The sequence below is a fragment of the Triturus cristatus genome, chromosome 8, assembly GCF_964204655.1.
Source record: "Triturus cristatus chromosome 8, aTriCri1.1, whole genome shotgun sequence".
Taxonomy (NCBI): domain Eukaryota; kingdom Metazoa; phylum Chordata; class Amphibia; order Caudata; family Salamandridae; genus Triturus; species Triturus cristatus.
In genome coordinates this window covers 867,816,484-867,836,809 of record NC_140591.1, presented here as the reverse complement: position 1 = coordinate 867,836,809, position 20,326 = coordinate 867,816,484, and the positions used below count along the sequence as shown (strand labels likewise).

Genomic DNA, 20,326 nt, shown 5'->3' with positions numbered 1-20,326 from the left:
TTGTCCGCGGTTTCAACAGACTATTGCATGCTGCCGCCTTGTAGTGAATCCCACGTTGTCATTGGGATTTTTCCCCGCGATGGGCTGCGATATAGAAAGTTGCGTTATGCTACTCTTGCGGTAGTTATCACACGTTCTTGTGACTATACCCCATAGTGTTTTATAGCTCACATTTGTCTTGCGCACACATCAACAAACGGGACATGTCAATTGCATATTCTCTCTCATTCAACTTCATCAAATCAATTCAAAAAGTATTTCTTTCTCTTTGCTTCTTGACCTGAGGGTATTGTAAATGCATTATACCAGGTCGTCTTCACCCTGAAGATGAGGTGATGAACATTTTCATCCAAACCAACTGACTTTACGGGCCCTTTTTACAGACATCGTTCTGTAATCCCACTTCCTCCAGTTTTCAAATGTGTGTCCCAAAAATTCAGGACAACAGAGAGAGATATAATGACTACTCACAGAGGCGATAGACAGTCTGGTTATTTAAAGTGCGATATTGTATTCCGACCACAGCCTAATTCCTGTGAGACCAGTGTTTCCCTAATTCCCTATACCAGCCCAGTGCCACTTCAGAGACAAGGTATAGAAAAGCATGTTCACTGTCACTCTTCTTTCTATACCATTCCTCAGGTAAAATTCAATTTGTTCTGTACTCATTTCAAAGCCGACTTTCCAATCCAATCCAAACAGGAAAAGCGTATGGTAAATGAGAATAAAACATTCATCTTGAGTGCTTCCAGTCTGCTACATTTCCTCCCTCTTGGCTATTCTGGCACTGCCCCTTTTTAAGACCGAGTTAAACACTTCCATTTTTAGTTTGTTTTCATAAAACCCTTTTGTTGCATTGTAGAGTTCCATTCTCTGGAAGATCTCATCAAGTGCAGTGAGAAGAATAGATCGTATATTTTCCTATAAGTTCATGAAGTGAATTTGTACGCATGAATCGGATAAGCAATAGATATGAAGTGAATGTGTTCCTGTGCAAGTCAAGGAAGCTAAGGCGACCTTTGTATAGCATGTATAGTCAATTCTCCTCTGTCCTATTCCTTCTCCTGCATCCCTTGATGCGATATCTAGGATCTGAAGGCTTGGTCCTCAAAGAAAAAAGTCCTAAATCTTCAGGTGTACAATAGTGCATAGGTACACCTGGAAACCATTGATAAACACAGTTTTCCAGGTATACTCCTTGAAAACCTATGTGAATTCCATTTTCTATTTTGGAAATATATGCGTGTATATTTTCATATGAGAAAGTTGGCAGAACCTGAGCAAATGAATTTGCTCCCCCAAAATACTTTTATGCCAAAATTTGGGGTGAGAAGAAGGGGGAACTGGAAAGGCATACAATCCTTCTCTAGGCAGAAATAAATCTCCAACTTTTCCCATGGTGGGAAGGGGTCAGGGATGAGTTTGTGAGCATCCATTTTATAAAAACTTCTGCGGGTGGTGACAAACTCAGTACATTCCCACCCTGTAACTTCAACTTTCCACCCTTTCTTAATGGATCTATTTCAACACAAAAATTCAACTTTTAAGATTTAGAGTGCCTAACTTCTTGACCACCAAAGTTAGAAACAGGTGTAATACAGGCTTCTAGCTAGCAATATGGTAAATGGTTCAACTGAAATAGAACATAAATGTGGAGGTGGGTTTAAAAGCCTCAACTAGTGCAATCACTGCTTGAAAGTACTGAAGAAATTACATATAAAGCGGCCCGCAAACTGTGGTGCCAGAACTGGCCTCAGGAATGCAGAAAACATTGGCAACATGTTGTAATGAGTAGCAGAAACACTGGTAGTTTAATGTCACAAACTTACAACTATGATGCCCATCTAACACTACAAGATGCCACTGCTGTTGTGTTTATCATCAGTATTAATGACATACATTCTGCTCCCTGGTGCAAGACATTATTTAAATTTCCATGTCAATAACTATCCTATGGCTTTATTGGGAGCTTGTTTGGTTAACCTCAATTGGTTTAATATCCGCCTTGTGTCTGCTACTGTATGTTGCATCCACTTCTCAAGTTTGTTGCACCACTTTTTGCTGACATAGATATTGTGTAAGAATGCTTCCACTGCTCTGGCCTTCTGCGTTCCATTGTATTTTAACAAAATGTGCTCATGAACATGGTTGGGTTTTGGGCTCAGCTTACCCATAGTGTTTAATATCGCCCCTGTCAGGTGTCCTAATTTTTTCTATTGCAGCTTATTTTCCAAATCAAGGAAAAAGTGACTTCAGTGCCTACTCCTGTTTGACATACAAAATCTTCATGTCTGTGGTTTTCCAATACTCTTACAAACGCATCACCTAACTCATGCACATTTTGTTTCTTCGACCTGTTTGCTCGGATTGCTGGTGCCTTTGTAGATGGAGAACTTTGAAAGGCCTCTGTCCTCACAGGGTTCTACGATAAATAATTTCCTTTGCTATGCATTGCTCCATTAGTGGGAATAACTGAATTTTGAATCCAGTAATTCACTGCTATAATATAACAGCAGGGGTTAACAGAACTTGGTAATTACTATTGCTACGTCATAAAGGAATTCCAGGCTTCCTTGACTGGGCTCTCTTAGAGCCTCTTAGAGCAGCACTGGGAAGCAAGGAGCTCATCTTGTAGATGAGAAGAAAACGAAGGCACAGAGAGTGGTGAAGGTGGTTAGCAGGGGGCCTTATATTTGTTTTTAAATTTGGGATATAGGAGGAGAGGCCATGTTATGTATGGTTCCCCCATTACTCCTTTGCAGGGGCAGATGATTTTGGGGGCCAGACATCACATACAAATATAGATTGGTATAAAGTGAATTATAGGGATGTTTTTCACTTTGGGGTTTAGAGTGAAATATTGAAAACTCAAGCTTATCTCTCAGTTTAACATCACTCAGCACCAACCTCTTGTTGAAAAACATCCCCATAATTCACTGTTACTCATCTATAATTCTATATTTTATGCATGTAGACTTGATTTCCCCACATGTTTCAATGCGTATTCTACTTTTAAGACAAATCAGCATTGTTTAAATTCTGAAATATTATTGGCCAAGTTTACAATCAAGTTAACAGTATTATCAATTTGTACTGGTTATCTTGCCCCTTCAAGCCGAGGTTCAGTTTAGCAGTAAGTCAAATGGTATTTTTGACTTGTTTAAATCAACAACAACACATATTTAGATATGGTGTTAGGGAAGGGGCGGGGTTGAAAATATTTATTTTTGTAGCAATTTAAATATTTTTGCAAGATCAGATACTGTAGATCATATTATTACAGCACAAAAACAGATATGAACTTTCTATGCATTTATGCCCAGATATATCATTCTTTCACTCAGCACAATGCAACAAGCCACCTTGCTGTGATGTGTGAAAGGGAAAGGACAGGAATGTGCTGTGTTTACCATTATACACCTTCCTACACAAAAACAATCCTGCAGGGCATTTTCTTTCTATGTGTGCTGCAGAATGTGGCACATGTGGGAAGAGGAAAAAACGAGGAGAAATAAAGATATTTCTCCTTGTTGTACCTCACCTGGAGAGGCGTAGCATTTTATTGCATTCCCAGGTCCACCTCATTTTTTTTTGTTTAATAATTTTTTTTTAAGTTTTCAGAAAAAGGTAATATTTAATGAAATGAACACATTATGAATAATATTACAAAAATTAATTTGAGGAGAAAATGTGAGCAAAACATTCAAAAGAAGAGAAAATAAAAAAGAGGTAGGAAAAGAAGATAGAGAAACAAGAAAGAAGAGGAAAGGAAGAGATATAGAGGAGAGGTTAAAGGAAAGGGAGAAATAATAGTAAGAGATAAGATGTAAGTGCATGTGTAGAAAGATAGGAAGTGAAAGGTAGCCAAAGTAGTTCGGATTTAATTTTCTGAGAAAGAGTAAGAGAAGAAACGGTAGCTATTCTGTGTTCGTCGCAAACAAAGTTCCACCACATTAATAACGATAATTTAGAATTATCTTTACAACAGGATAAAACACCTTTAAATGCTATAGCAATAAATAAATCAAACAACAAAGTAATACGATTAGAAACATCAAAATCAGGTGAGGTGGAACCTAGAAAAACATTTTGTATAGTTAATGGAATATTACTTTTAAATATTGTCATACATTTAGACCAGATAGATTGCCAAAACTTTAATACATTCGAACATTCATAAAGTTGATGAAGTAAAGTCCCAGTAAATTCAGAACAGGACCAACAAAGGGAAGAGGAAGTAGGGAAAACTTGGATATATGAACAGGGGTAATAACAGCTATACTATAAATAAAATAAAGGGATTGAGTAATGCGTGCGGCAACAGAAGTTTTAAAAAGCTTGAGCCATAATTTATCCCAAGAGGAAATTGAGAGAGATATAGATAAGTCAGTTTCCCAAAGTAATTCGACGGGGGATTTAGAGCATTCAGTAACATTAGATAACAATGTCTTATAAATAAAAGCAGCCTTAGGTTTATGCTCCTGAGAGACCTTATATAATGGTGAGGGTGAAGTGATAAATGGGGAGCAGTTATTGGAAGATAAATAAGACTGCAAAGCTGTTGATATTAAAAGATATTCATTAAAAAATGAGTCAGGTAAATTAAATTGAGACTGTAATTCTAGGAAGGGGATGACAGAATTATGTTGGATTAATTGATGTATAAAAATAATTCCCTTCTCCTTCCAATGCTTGTAATAAAATGATTTACGTTTATATTTGATAAATTTGTTATACCAAATAGTGGAAGACAAAAAACATTGATATGGATCTAGTCCATCAGTAAAAATATTATATATTAATTGTCGAGAGTATTTTAAAATAGGATTGTCTGATATGAAGGAGTAATTGGGCATATATATTATATAGCGAAAAGAAAAATCTCTTAATAGGGAACGCTCAAAAACAATCCAACGGGGAATGGGGGTAACGGAAAAGTCATAGGTTAAAGCAAAAAATTGAAGAATTAAAAATGCAGAATGAGAAGATTAGAAATCTGGAAAACGCACACCCCCTTCCATTTTGGGACGTTTAAGTTTCAGAAGAGCAATACGGTGGTGTTTATTATTCCATAAATGTTTTGTACAAATAGAATTAATCTGTGAAAAATACGAAACAGGAATTCGAAAAGGTAACATGGATAATGTATAGAGAACATGGGGAACAATCATCATTTTAGTAGTACCTAACCTACCCCACCATGACAGATAAAGCCATGCAGTGATTGTATTTTGGTAATAAGAACATTAAGGTGCCGATTACGATCCTGTAAAAAATTTCCCCGTACGACTCGTATCCGGTCTTTTTACCGTACGAATCGTACAAGTGCCGTACAAACTGCCAAGTACGATTCGCATGGGAAAAAGTCCGTACGAATCGCATTGGGAATAATTCCCCACACGTCCTCGGGTCGGAAAAAGTGTCCGACACATCCCCGGACGATTTACCGTACAAACGTGAAAAGTGAAGTCCGAGCGCGGAAGTACGATCCATCCCGTACGTCCGATGTTACAACCATATGGAAAATGCACCGTACGGACCGAACTTCCATAGCAACCATGGAGACATGTGCCCGCATACGCGCCCAACACCCCCCAGCCCCCGTGTACGTAAGCGCCGACCCCCCAGCCCCCGTATGTACGCGCCGACCCCCCCTGTGTATGTACGGTGCGTACCCCCGTGTATGTATGGAGCGTACCCCCCGTGTATGTACGGTGCGTACCCCCCGTGTATGTACGGTGCGTACCCCCATGTATGTATGGAGCGTACCCCCCGTATATGTACGGTGCGTACCCCCGTGTATGTATGGTGCGTACCCCCCATGTATGGAGCGTACCCCCGTGTATGTACGAGTCGTACCCCCGTGCATGTACGGTGCGTACCCCCAGCGCGTAGCGCTGGGGGTACGCACCGTACATACACGGGGGTATGACTCGTACATACACGGGGGTACGCTCCATACATACACGGGGGGTACTCCATACATACACGGGGGGTATGCTCCATACATACACGGGGGGGTATGCTCCATACATACACAGGGGGGTACGCACCGTACATACACGGGGGTACGACTCGTACATACACGGGGGTACGCTCCATACATACATGGGGGGGTACTCCATACATACACGGGGGTACGCTCCATACATACACAGGGGGGTACGCTCCATACATACACAGGGGGGTACGCACCGTACACACACGGGGGTACGACTCGTACGTACACGGGGGTACGCTCCATACATACACGGGGGGTACGCTCCATACATACACGGGGGGTACGCTCCATACATACACGGGGGGTACGCTCCATACATACACGGGGGGTACGCTCCATACATACATGGGGGTACGCACCGTACATACACGGGGGTACGACTCATACGTACACGGGGGTACGCTCCATACATACACGGGGGGTACGCTCCATACATACACGGGGGGTACGCTCCATACATACACGGGGGTACGCTCCATACATACACGGGGGGTATGCTCCATACATACACGGGGGGGTACGCTCCATACATACACGGGGGGGTCGGCGCGTACTCACGGGGGCTGGGGGGGGTCGGCGCATACTCACGGGGGCTGGGGGGGGTACGGCACGTACCGGGCCCCCAATTCCACTCGCATCGCGGCGTACTTCGCTTTTCCAGCACTTTTTGGGTGCCGTAAAAATATTGCCGTCCGGACCGCTGTCGGTTCGAATCGTACTTCCTGGTCGGCGCTTTCCCCGGATCACATTTGTATGTATCTTTTCGTCGGTCGGTGTTTTGTACGACTTGTACGGAAATGGTGTTTCCGTGTGAATCGTACTTGCATGTTTGTAAAGTTTTACAACCGGGTACGAGTCGGACGGAAAAAAGCCTCCGTCCGACGGTTCGTACCCGGTTTTTACAGGATCGTAATTGGCACCTCAATGTATAACTAATGATGGTAGATAAGGTAGAGGAAAACCAAATACCAAGGTATTTAATTTTTGTGGGACACCAGGTAAAATTAGTATTATTAAACATATATTCATAGTAACAAGAATTTTAGGGTAAGACTTCTGTTTTGGAGAAGTTCAACTTATAACCGGAGATACTAGAATATAGTCAAACTTCCTCCAAGAAAGGGGGGAGGGAGAGGTTAGGATCAGACATATATACCAGGATGTCATCAGCATAAGCTGACAATTTGGTTTCAATAGAATTATGTGAAAAAACAGAGATTTCTGAATTAATTTGAATACGTTCAAGAAAAGGTTCAAGACATAATACAAATACCAGGGGCGATAGGGGACAACCTTGGTGTGTGCCTCTATGCAATGGAAAAGATTTAGAAAAATGGTTATTGACAAAAATACTAGCATGAGGAGAAGAATATAACAATTTAACAAAATAAATAACATTTGGACCAAAACCAAACCATTTGAGTGTATTGAACATAAATTGCCAATTAATACGGTCGAAACCTTTTCAGCATCTAAAGACAATGCTGCAAGAGGAGATTTGTACTTTTTTCCAAAGGAAATAACATTAGCAAACATGCAAGCATTATCCGAAGCCAATCTGCCCTTAACAAAACCAGCTTGATCAGCTTTAACCAAAAATGGGATGATATTCTCAAGGCGAGTGGCTAGGATTTTAGTAAATATCTTACAGTCATAACTGATTAAAGAAATAGGGCGATGGTTTTACATAAGGAGTGATCTTTATCAGGTTTGGGAATAAGGACAATCAAGGCCTCCATAAACAAGCCAGATGCTTTAGAGTCAACAATGAATGAGTTAAAAAGGGCCAAAAGTTTGGGTGCAAAAATAGAGGAAAAAGTAGAAAAAAACTCAACAGAAAAACCATTGGGACCTGGTGCTTTCGATTTTTTGAGGGATTTCATGGCTTCCGTTATCTGATGAAGAGTAACTTCACTTTCTAGTAATTCAAATTTATCAGGAAGTAAAGGAGGACTAGGGAGGCCTGAAAAAAAAGTATGTACATATTGAGCAGAAGCAATGTCTTCATCAGAGGATGCCAAAATATTAGTGGATTCATTTAGAATAGGGCCTATACTTTTACGTTCAGATTTAATTTTTAAGTAATTGACCAACATTTTACCATCTTTATTTTGACCACCATGATATTTAGACTTAATTTTAAGAAGAACATTACATGCATCAATCGTGGCAAGTTTGTTAAGAGCAGATTTGGCTTTAACCAATTCATGAAGAGCAGAGGAGGATTTAGAAGAATAGTTATGTTCCAACAGTTTAAGTTGCTGTAATAAAATATCATACTTGGCTTTAGCAGTTTTCTTCTTTTATACTGAGTATGAAATAGCAAAGGCACGGAAGGAAGCCTTAAAGGCATCCCAGTTATTAGTAATGCAGGTGTCCAAAGGGTTATTAATGGTAAAAAATGCATTAATAAAGGTAGTAATTCAGTAACAAAAGCAATGTTTGATAATAAAAAATTATTACGTTTCCAACGACTGAATTTTGGGGGGCTAAGTGAGAGGTCAAGGGCAGAAAAAACAGGGGCATGATCTGAAATAAAAATAGATCCAATCTCAGAGGATTGAATGGAAGGGAGTAGTGGCCTACTGACTAAAATATAGTCAATTCCAGAACGAGTATGATGAATATTGGAGAAAAAAGTAAATTCAAGGGTATCAGGGTTACATGTCTTCCAGACATCATATAATGAACGGGAGGCAATGGCAGATTGAAAGGATTTATGAGTTTTATCAGGATTAAATTTGCATTTGGATTGTCTATCCGAGAATGGGTCTAACCATTGATTAAAATCTTCGGCAACAATAATATTTGGAACATCAATAGAGGATAGTAAGATCTTAATGTTATTCCAAAAATCTGGGTCTGGTTTGACAGGGCCATAAATATTCAGTAAAACAAGTTCTTTGTTTTGAATAACAACCTTAGCCATTACCCAGCGTCCATCACTATCACATTGCGTAGATACAATTTGTACATGAATCGATTTATGAAATAAAATAGCAACACCACCTTTCCGGTTGGAAGCAGGAGAATAAACAACTTGACCCAGTTGATGTAAATCACTTTTTAATTTAAGTGATTCTACATCATTACAATGTGTTTCTTGAATAAATGAGACATGAGAATTCAATTTAGATAAATGAGTGAGTACCTTTTGTCTTTTAACGGGGTTTCCAAGACCACAAACATTCCAAGTGACAACATTACACATAATGGAGGGAAGGGAGGGCAAGACATGAATGGAGGTGATACACTGCAGGAGAATAATTGGAAACGAAAAAACACCACTTATTAGGAGAGTACAGAAAACAAAATATACAACAACCGTTAATGATAATAGATATAAACAGCAAACAACAAAATAGAAGAAAAAAAGCACACAAAAGAATATAATGAAAGACACTTATATAAACAAAAGAACGGCAATGAAAAAGCACCAGAACAAAAAAGTAGCAAAACCAAGGGGCAATAGAGGAAGAGAGAAAGAGATAAGAGATAGATATACAGAAAGAGTAAACAGATCAAGGAAAAGAATCCAGATCTTTTCGAGATCTTCTGTGTGGAGTTTCAACTTGTGGATTTCCTGTTCTAAAACCAGAATTTTAACAGTGATATCTTGAAGATCTCCCACGCGTTGTTCGAGTTCCAGCACCTTTCCCTCCATAACAATCCAGCGGTCTTCTATTTGCTTTAATTTCTCATTTGTAGTGGACATAAAAGGTTGGAGACCGCGCACCTCATCTAGAATAGAATCTAGAACTGGGTTTTGCAATAGGATAGGCGAAGGTGGGTCATTTTCGTGTCTTTTTGGTTTTGCACCTGTTGATGCAGCTTTAGGATGCTCAGTGGCCATTGTAGGCTGATGGAGAAGTCGACGCGTTGTAAATAAAGCAGGACGAAGACGGCCCATACACTTAAAAAAAATGCAGGAACAAGAACCACTTCTTGGTGTACTGCCCAGAAGGAGTAATCGTACAAATCACTGGAAAGTAGCCCACAGCACTATATTAAGATAACAGCATCATGTTACGTAGGTTCAGTTATTCAAAGATGAAGCATGACATATTCCCTTGTATTAGGAACAGTCATTGAGAAAAATATTTCAGCATAGCTCTGAGAGCCAGCCACAATATTAGGATGTCAGCAACATATTTAGCAGGCTCTCTCAAACAAAAATAGGAACATGACAAGAGAATTGTGGCAAAGAGCACTAAAAAGGGAGTGACTAGCACCACTAATGATATTTCCTGAGAGAGACTCCTGTATACAGGCAGGGAAGTCCACAAAAACGACTTTGAATGTCAGAAAAATGCATGAGGCTTACTTTAAGACACCAGCAGGCATTATGAGCAAAGTCTATGAAGAAATCCCCACATAGGCATTATAACTCACTTCAGGAGTGTATTTATGTTCCGAAAAACAGAGCGCGAACGCCGCGAAAACAAAATGGTGGCCATTCGCGATTTGCTGAGGTGATAATTACCGCTGCAGTTCCATGGCTTCAGGACGATGTCAGAGGATTCACAAGTAGCGTCCCCCATTCACCGCTACTTCATTTTGGCGGGACAGGAAGCGTAGGATCTTTTTGTGCGAATTGGAGGCACTTTGATGAGGAAAACGCACCGCGATCGAGCGGAGCTAAATCGGAGCCGCCATCTTGCCTCGGTGTCTGACCGGAACTCCCTCCCAGGTCCACCTCTAATGGTAAATCTGGGAATGCCCCATTATTCATGGTTGGATGCCTGGGAACACCCACCCTCAACCCATGAATTTGCTTCCTGCTGCTGAGTAACACAAGGCAGCGATTTATGCTGTCTTGCATTCCTGTATATTTATCAAGTCATGCAGGGCCACGCACGGTGGCCTTGCATTGATTGATACCCTCACTTAATTTTTGTATTGCTCTTGCGCCATGCAAGATGGCGCAAGGGCAACGCAAAATCTTGATAAATAGGGGTCTTACTTTTCTGGGTAGTTAGAAGTGACATTGAAGTTAGCTATTTAAGCTATTATTTATGGATCTATGCAAGGGTATTTTGAGCAGCGATAGTAAAAAGGTGTGAATTCCTTCTTTTCAAATCAGAACATAGATGTGATTTATATAGCAACATTAAGGACACCAGATCTAAGACTGTAGTGTATAATTCATCCATAGAGATGGAGTTAATAGAAAAGGGGGGACATTTCTGAGATTCAGCATAATCAGAGTGATGTTACTTTTATGAGTCGTAGGGGATACAATGACATCCATGCACCCGTAAATCCTTCACCTCCTTTCATTTCTCAAATAATCTAACCAACAAGCCAGAAGGAAATTCCACCTATGATGTAGCCGTATACTTATGACCATTATTCTGGATCTGGCAAACCATCCATCCAGTGCCTAATTTGTGATGGTGGTTGCTGGTGGTGGTTACCAGCACTCATTTTTGGGGACCAGAACCTATTTGCCATCACCAGAGTTTGATCTTTGACCCAAAGCAAACAGAGGAAGGCAGACAAGAGAGACAGACAGAGGAACAGAAAGATAGGAAAACAGTGACAAAGGGAAAAAGCAGGGAGGGAAAGATCTTGGAGGCATGACATAAAGAGAAATGATGTGTAGAGTTGTGGAAGCAAGAAGTGTAGCATTGGGGAAGAAAGAAACATAAGGTGGAGTCGAAATGAGGCACCTTTGTTACATGGTAACACCGGTAATCAGCAGCATCGGCAGAAGGCTCCTAACTTTCTACCACTGAACTTAATTGTTTTTACAAATTAAATAATGTATTGGCCTTGGGATAAAGGTTCATTGATCCAGTCAAAACCTTCAATACTAACAGTAATCATTCGAAAGTTTGCAAATGGAAAGATGTATTTGGACAAGAAGGACAACGTACAGATTAATTCTTGAAACAGTATGTATTTATTGTAGAAAAACGATTTCAACCATATGTACAAAAATATTTATTGAATCTACAATGAAATATATTATCATTGCAGCCACTGAGTCGTGGAGCCATATTAACCTCTTAGTTAATGATAGCCCCAAATTAATTCATAGATATGGGTAAACGCAGCAGTAGTAATATCGATTCAAATATGCAGTTGAATCTGAAGATACAAAAAAGTGGCTGTTTCATGCAGCCTTTCTCTTACACTATGCGAATCCCCAGATGTCAGAATACATATGATCACATTAAAACACACATCTTCTATCTACTGTGACAGCTGGAATCTAATACATGTATTTTCTAGGATTATTAATTCATACAAATAGCTATTAATGTTCAGTGAAATTAATTTGAATATTAACCACATGCAAGGTATATAGCCCAATCCTTGAGCACTAGAGGATGTCCTTGGCAACCTTATTAAAACACATGCCAGCTGAAGCTCTTTGAACCCGTCTAGGACTTTGAGAGTCTTTGTTTGATCCTTTTTCACCAATAGAAGTATAAAAATGTTTGAAAACCATGGTTTGCTCATGAACCAATAAACAGTGGATACTGAACCCATCCTCTGCCTCACAGACAAGATATGGAGGCAGTCTATAAATGAGGTCAAAATATTTCTTCATTACGCACAGAAATATAGTCATATCTTTCAGCCTATGGTGCAAATACAGCTTGATGACCCATTGTGAAACTGATATTCAAAACGTAAGCTTTTTCAGAGTAATTTTAAAAATCATGCCTATTCCAGAGCTAAAACCTAGCTTGTTGGACTGGGCTGTCCTTTCTGCAGATGGGTCAAAACTGACTTGCATATGTTTGGACCTTGTCTCAAGTGAGGCAGATGATATAAAAAACAATGCCATATTACACAGGGGTTGGATTTATGAGTATTGTAATTATCACACCTTCACAGTTTACCCTGACAGGTTACATCAGGTTAAACTTAATGAAGTATATCAGGGAAAAGGCCCATAAAAAAGGCTAAACATGTAGAATTTGATGTGTTACCATACCATTTCCATATGTAATGCCTAATTTGAAAGACAGAAAGTAGAATTAGGAGGCATTCACCACATGTGGTGAGTACTTCACTCCGGCGTAATGGTATTTACCATATGTGAAAAATACCTCCCCCGATTCCGCCTAACTTATAATGAGGGTCTATTTGTGTTTATACCTATAAAAATGTGAATGAACCATGGAACTTTATGATGGCTAGTGATCATATTGCTCGTAGGACATATGAAATCAGAAATCTACAAATAAACAGAGAGTTGAATGTTTAAAATGTATGTACATAAAAAATACAGAATTCACACATGTATAAAGTAACTGCTAACGTCCCACATGCAGAAAACACAGACTCTTTATATCTGACACATTTAAAACTACATAACCGATTAGAAAAAAAACATAATGCGACATTTGTTAGCAGTTTGCAAATTCAATAAAAGCCCAACACAACCAATGTCAATAAGTTAAGAGCAACAAACCACAGTGAATATTAGTGCACTACAGCACCATATTAGAGTGGCCTCTTCTTCTGCCGGAGAAGCAACAAGCACTTTGAGTATGTCAGGAATGGGACATTGTTGTTTCCCACTGTATGTTAAATCTCACTTAAGCTATCAATGCATCTTCCTCAATATTCAAGTACATGCATTTTAAGCAGATCACAATTTTTAAATAAAAAATGGCTTCTTTTTTATTTTCGATGTCTTCTCTGATTTGGAAACAGTGGTAGTAGACCATTAGCAAACTGCCCATTGATAATAAATGTACAGATATTGCTGCCCTTTTTTTTACATTTGTTATATTAAAAAGAATTCAAACTAAACTAGCCTAAGTATAGTAAGGGTAACAGTAGGAATGTTGGCTTCTGTGACTACTTCCACCAATTACCTGTGAACCTAACCTCATCTCAGCTCCATATCTTTGCCATTCGACTTTGTCACATGGGCTACTCTGCTGGGAATATCAACAAGGATGGAATATACAAAGATGTTTCAGCTACGGGGACACTTGGCAGATTTTTGTTTTTTAAAGAAGCAATAGAATGTCTGTAAAACCACTAACATCACAGAATAAGAGCAAACGATGCACCTTTAGTGACAACATTTCTTGTATGGGATCAAAAATACTTATGTACCTATAACTATGGCACTTCAGAATTTGTAGTGTATATAGGTCACCACCAAATTACATTTTTTAGCCTGAGAAAGCTATCTCAATTAAACAATGACAGTGAAGTTTGAATGTCTATGATGACTCTTGGATCCTTGAGGTGGAAAACTCAATTTTACAGCTGACCATCTACAATTTTATGTTATGCATGCCCCAACGATCATCTTTCACTGGGTAGTGGATCCTATGGATCAGCTAGGAAGTTGGTAGATGGCTGCAGCAGAGTGACACCCACGTTAATCTATCTCTCTCAGATACGTGAAGAATAGAGCGAGGTGGGAGAAGTGGAGCAACTCAGAAGACAGCTATCCAGCATTCCCCACTATGCACTGATCTCAAATTAGCGAACAGATTCTTTGGTGACATAAGCAGTGGGAGGCAATATATGTTTTTCAATACTGTGGCAAAGGCACAGTGAGTAACCGAATTATGAATTGGTTATTTATGCTAATGGCTCTCAATAAGAGCCATACATAACAAGAATATGGGATCAATTTCTATTGTTTTAGAATTCTACTGTCTTCCAAGGTCACTAACTGTTCAACCAACCCTTACTATGTTTCTATATTGTGTCAACTGGGGGGGAAACCGGGTACTTTAAGCAACAGGAAAAGCATTGTGAACGGAGTGGTAACCTCAATGTAGCTGAAGGGTTGGAAATCCATATTTCAGTGCAGGATAACCAGGGTGTGTAAAACTGGGATTTACGCACTTGTTGTAGAGACCCAATGTGTTGGTTGGTACGTGCCTCACAAATGGCTACACCCAAATGCTATTAAAAGAGGGGTAATGTCAGTAGTTGGTGGAGGTTCGTACCTCTTTAATCATGCATTGATTTATCGGAAATAATATCTGCGAGGTCACTGCGGTAATCCTTTCTCAGGCCGCAGTGACCTCGCAGATCGCAGAGACCACGTTTTGTTTCTTTCACCCTCAATTGACATTTGCCGTATCTACCTGACTCTTGATGTCTTACATTTATCAGCCTTGAAAAAGCGACAGGCCAATCGGCCCCAGGGCGAAACACGTGTTGGCTTTTGTTGTTCATGTCGCACCATTACTTTGCTCATTTCAAGACAATAAAGAAATTTCATTTATTGTCCAACGCAACATATCTTTTGGATATTATTTCCAATAAATCAATGCATGATTAAAGAGGTACGAACCTCCACCAACTACTGACATTATCCATAATTTCAGGTTGGCAATTTATTCATCACGGTCACTGTGTGGTATACGCAATGTGCATTTTGTCCTACTTTGAAGGGACCTCCTCTCTACACAGGCATACATAAGAAGGTTTGGCTGCTGTGTGTGGAGTCATCAACAAAGAAGGGATATGGACTTTTGTGGTTGCTTGAGGGTGTCCTTACTGCATGGAGAGGGAATAACAATGTTGTTTGAGAACGTATCAAGTAGGAGCACTGCAGTATCAGCCTGGCCATGCTAGTGTGGTTGGGAGCAGCAGCTTAGATTGCTCCTCTGGATATCCCTACAATGAGATGGGTTCTTTTAGGATCTGCAGTGGACTCCCTCAGACCCAAGCACGGGTCTTGCAACATCAGCATGACTTAAGCCACCAGCAGATTCTCTGGGTATCCTGGTCCATGCCCATCTCCATCTCCATAGCATTGGGCATGGATAGAGATGGTTAGAACCCCTTGAAAGCCCAGATTATTTGAGCTTCCGACCAGGCAACGGTGGGAGATGCTTCGAGAATCATCATTGTAGGGACCAAAACTCAGAGTGAGATTGTATCATTACTCCTTGACCAACAGCCTTCATCTGGGACCTTTCCATGCACTTCATTAAATGGTTTCAGCATGTGCAGAATGCAGCTGCAAAATTATGATGAAGTCAATAGCATTTATCCAGTAATGCCCTACTTTGTTCTCGCTAGTCACTCAAAATCCAAAGGTGGTTTTTCCAAATCTATCACTGTACTTGGTCAGGCTTTTAATGACACAGATGGTCTTCTGTTAATGAGAACTTCAGAAATAACTTCCATTGGATACCCTTCCCTCCTACTTCACATGCCTTTTGAAGTTCCCTGCCTTTCAGCTGCTCAAGTTGAAGAGGAGAGTATTCCGAGCTGGAAAAGCCCAATTACCTTCAGGACTAGTGAGATAGATGTTAGTACTTGAACTGGGGCCTGAAAACCAGGAACTTCACTCAATAGTTCAGCCCTGATTAGATTCTGAGCACATACTTTCCTCACGCTTTCTACAGCAGCAAGAAAAGTGGGAGTTAGAGCAATCTATACAGATTTAACATACCATAAACATTGCTGGAACAGGGAATCCAGCCTGTGGTGAGGTATGGCACATTTTAATAAAACGAGGCAAACACTGATAGGTAAGTTGGAGAGGCTCCAGCAGCAGTTAGAGTTGAGCATGAAAGGGCAGAAGAATGTTTTAAAAAATGTAAGGTTTAAATGGTGCTCAGCTACTCACATTGATTGCTTGTCTTTTACATGGGAACCTCCCCTTCACAGGTGGGAGATTCAAAAGGGCTGTCAACTGCATGCACCATACGATGATGAAGCATGTATTAGGTGATCTGCTGAATTTTGGCATATTGCGTCCTCATTTCGAATTAGAAACCAAATTTATAAAAGTTTAAACTTATTAAAATTAAATCTTCTTTTATAGTTGTTTGTGAATTAAATAACATGTTACCACATTTGGGTATTTGTTTGATGATTAATTGTTTCTATATTGTTATGTATTGTTCTGAGGTTCAAATCATGGGAATTGCTTAGGTCGAGGCATCAGGCTTCTACTAATGACTCAATGGGGGTCGCTGGATTCCAGTAATGAGTCAGTGGGGGTGCTTAGATTCCAGTAATGATTAAGTGGGGTCCACATCAATCAAAAGGTTAAGAGCCGCTGCTCTATAGCATTCATAAGTGGACGAAGAAAACTGTCTAACCATGAATACTTTACAGAATTTTCCAATAGAAATTCTATTTTTGAATGAAATATCAAAAATGTTCACGTGGTAGTTGATGAACTTAAAAATGAAGGCTGTGTTGGTATTTTCTCCAAGGTGGAACATATGCTCACAATGGTAACTCTTCCATTTGAAATGCTTCCACCACAGTGACACTTACACTTGTGGAGATTTTACTAATGTGACAAAGAATGCACATCTTTTTAAATACTCCTTCATTTGTTGTTTTCTGAACTGTTATTTGGTAGGTCTAGTAAGAGGTGCGGATGCTTATCGGTGCATGCTTTTTCAATTCGCGTCTCCAGTGCCATGTTTTAAAAGCCTATTATTGCACAAAATGTCAACATATTAGACATAAGTAGACCTTCTATCTGATGTCATGTGGGTCACTTTTGTATTGAATATTAAAGGCTTTAGATGTTAGCCATGTGTTCAGTACTATAAATGCCAGTCGATTGAGCCCTATACCTTCTAATCTAAGTAATGATCTCAGTCCCTTGTCGATTTTGAAGTCCCAGAAACAGCATATGTCACGTTATAAGGCCCAGGAATGTCTTTGCTTCTAATCTACAGCTGTTTTAGCAGCTGCACTTATTTTCAGCTCCGAACCTCCTGTTGTTTAATATGAACTGTAAATCCCCTAGACTGAGTCGTACAGGTCTGTAAAACACATATCTAAAATAAGACATCTAACATAATTTTCTTTATAGTATTATTCATTGAAGAGGTTTCCCTATCCCCACATTTGTTCAGCAACTGCTGACTCAGCCAAGAAGCCATGAAATGTTAACTCTAATGCAACACTGTTTCCTTAAAGGAAAGTGGGCCGCAATAAAAAAAGATAAACATTTACCTTATAGAAAAGTGATCATAGACATAGTGGTCACTGATCCTAGCAGACCACCATCCATGTGATGGTCCCCAATCAGAGTAAGTTCCACTCGGCGACCAGACTTTGACCTGTCTCATTAATCAGGATAGGACCCACTCTGAATCAGAATCTTATGAACCAACCTATTAGTACATAAGTTGGTTCATAAAATGCTTTACTGGTTGCAAAACTACTGGTCGGAAATTGCAACCAGTTTTTTTGCGACCAGTAACTCGTACCACTGGCCCTTAGTGCTACCAAAAGGCTTCCAGTCACAAATCAGTGCTTTGCAAATTAATAACATAACATTAAAATAGTATAAAATAAACATAACATCTTCCTTTACCTCTGAGAGAACTTAAACATTCTAACCACAGAATGGAGGGACAAGATATCACAATGTAGCGTCTGAGATGTATAGTGAGTCTATTGTCAACAAGGACCTGGCTAATGATTGTTCTCCAGTCCTTTTCGCTGTAGATGATAAGCCTACTGCTGTAGATTTTTATTGTGGATGCAGTAACCACAGCTTTGTAGCCACTAGAACCTCACAGATGTGCAAATGGCACGGAGAAAAAGTAGACATATCAGCGCAGAAAAGATTAGTAAGAATATCTACCTCGCAGCAAGCTGTCAAAGAATGAATTGATTATGAAAAAGAAGAGGTAGAGATATCTGATAAAAAGAAGTCTATTTAAATCTTTCATTTGTGCCCTATTAACAAAAGAAGACAAATATATTTCTGATTTCGAGATAAAGTGTGAATCACGGAGAAAATTGGTTTTTCCTTGTGAATATATGTAGATATTAGATATCACAAGGAAATAAACCATTTATTTAGATATAGTTCAAACAGTTTGTTAGAACTAAATATAGTAAATACACAAATATCAAGAAAACTAGTCAGTTCGTACAAAATATCTAATTAAAAAAAACAGTTTCTGAAAGCTAAGTGGCTGTACCACCAAAGCCCAATATGGCTCCATGGAGTCACCAAACTAAAAACAATAGTTGTGGTATCAGATGTTAAACAGTAATGCAGCCAAGATTGTGTCACAGTGTCATTTCTTTGACATGGCAGACACTTTGAACAATATGTATTATGTATATCATTCTAAGTTGGTCAATGTATGGAACAAGGACTTAGCATTAGGTGAAATAAGATGAGATTGAGAGAGAGACAGCATATGGGGGTAGCTCATTTGATGCCTGTGTTGTTGTATAAAATATACGAGGAAGGGGTACTGTGTCCCGCACACTATTTTTAAAGATGGAAGGGGCTGATCGTACCCAAACCAGGACCTAGCTCTTGTCAGGTATAACACTGCAGAGTAGGTGCTAGCATGTAACATGTAGCCTCCACCTGGGCCACATTCTTCAGGATTTGTACGCTCTAGACATATAAACTGACGTATTTTTATGCACTGAGGGCCAAACTCTTCATTGACTGTGATCAGCGAATGTCGCAAGTCAGTTTTGTCAGTCTCAATGCATACCTACAGCCGAGCACCATGCATGTTATTGAATTGCGTCACGATACAGCATATCTAGCCAAAAGACCTTTTTTCTGTCACGTTCATGTAAACATGTTCATGATCCAAAATGCATGATTGCAAATTTGTGATTACATTGTGGCTCAAAAAGAGAATGAATAGGTGTTGACAAGATTGCATGAATTATGGAAGAATGCACGTATGTGGAGCTTATGATGAAAAAACAATATAATGTTACCAACATTTGTTCCCGACATGTGGTGAGCTACTGATAAAGGCTTCAGACACTGTTAATGGCTTCTTCAGGAGAGAAAGGAAGGGGGCAGGTGTCCACTCTTATAAAGGTTTCAATGTCCACCACCGAAACTGTGAGTTCAGCGACAAAAGCTGACACTGTCATTGACCTTCGCTGGATGATCAGCACATTTGGACTGTTTGCTGCAAACCACTTTTCATTAAAAGATCTATTGAAGCTACGGATCCCCAACTTGCCCGTGCTGTTTGTGAACAACTCCTACCTTTGGAACCTCTTTTAGCCAGTATGCTAAGGGGGCATCACTCTAAAACACACACAATCAATCAATAAAACGAATCAAAGATGCGAATTGTTTTTTAAAATTTCTAGTTTGAATCCACAAAGTATAATTGCAGATGCCACACTGGGCTGTGGTCGATCTTTCATGGTTGGATCTGTAGTCCATTATTATGGCAAGAGTGAGGTAATCATCAGCTTCTGCGTCCATACATTCTGTACTGTCTTTCATTTGAATTCACTTCCTGAAAAAGAAGAGAACGGATATATTAATTAGTATTCAGAAGAGATCTGAAGCAGTATCTACTAAGCTCACTAAGGCTTGTACGCTTAATTCAATGACTCGAGTCCAGGAAA

General features: G+C 39.6%; 1 protein-coding gene across 1 annotated transcript in view; it reads right to left on the bottom strand.

Moving 5' to 3' along the window:
• Nucleotides 1–11,917: 11,917 nt before the first annotated feature.
• Nucleotides 11,918–20,326, bottom strand: part of IMPG2 (interphotoreceptor matrix proteoglycan 2) — a 771,041-nt gene continuing 762,632 nt past the window's right edge. The window contains exon 23 of the mRNA XM_085622398.1: nt 11,918–20,214. The gene's annotated coding sequence lies outside the window, so the exon portion shown is untranslated. The remainder of the gene's footprint in view (nt 20,215–20,326) is intronic.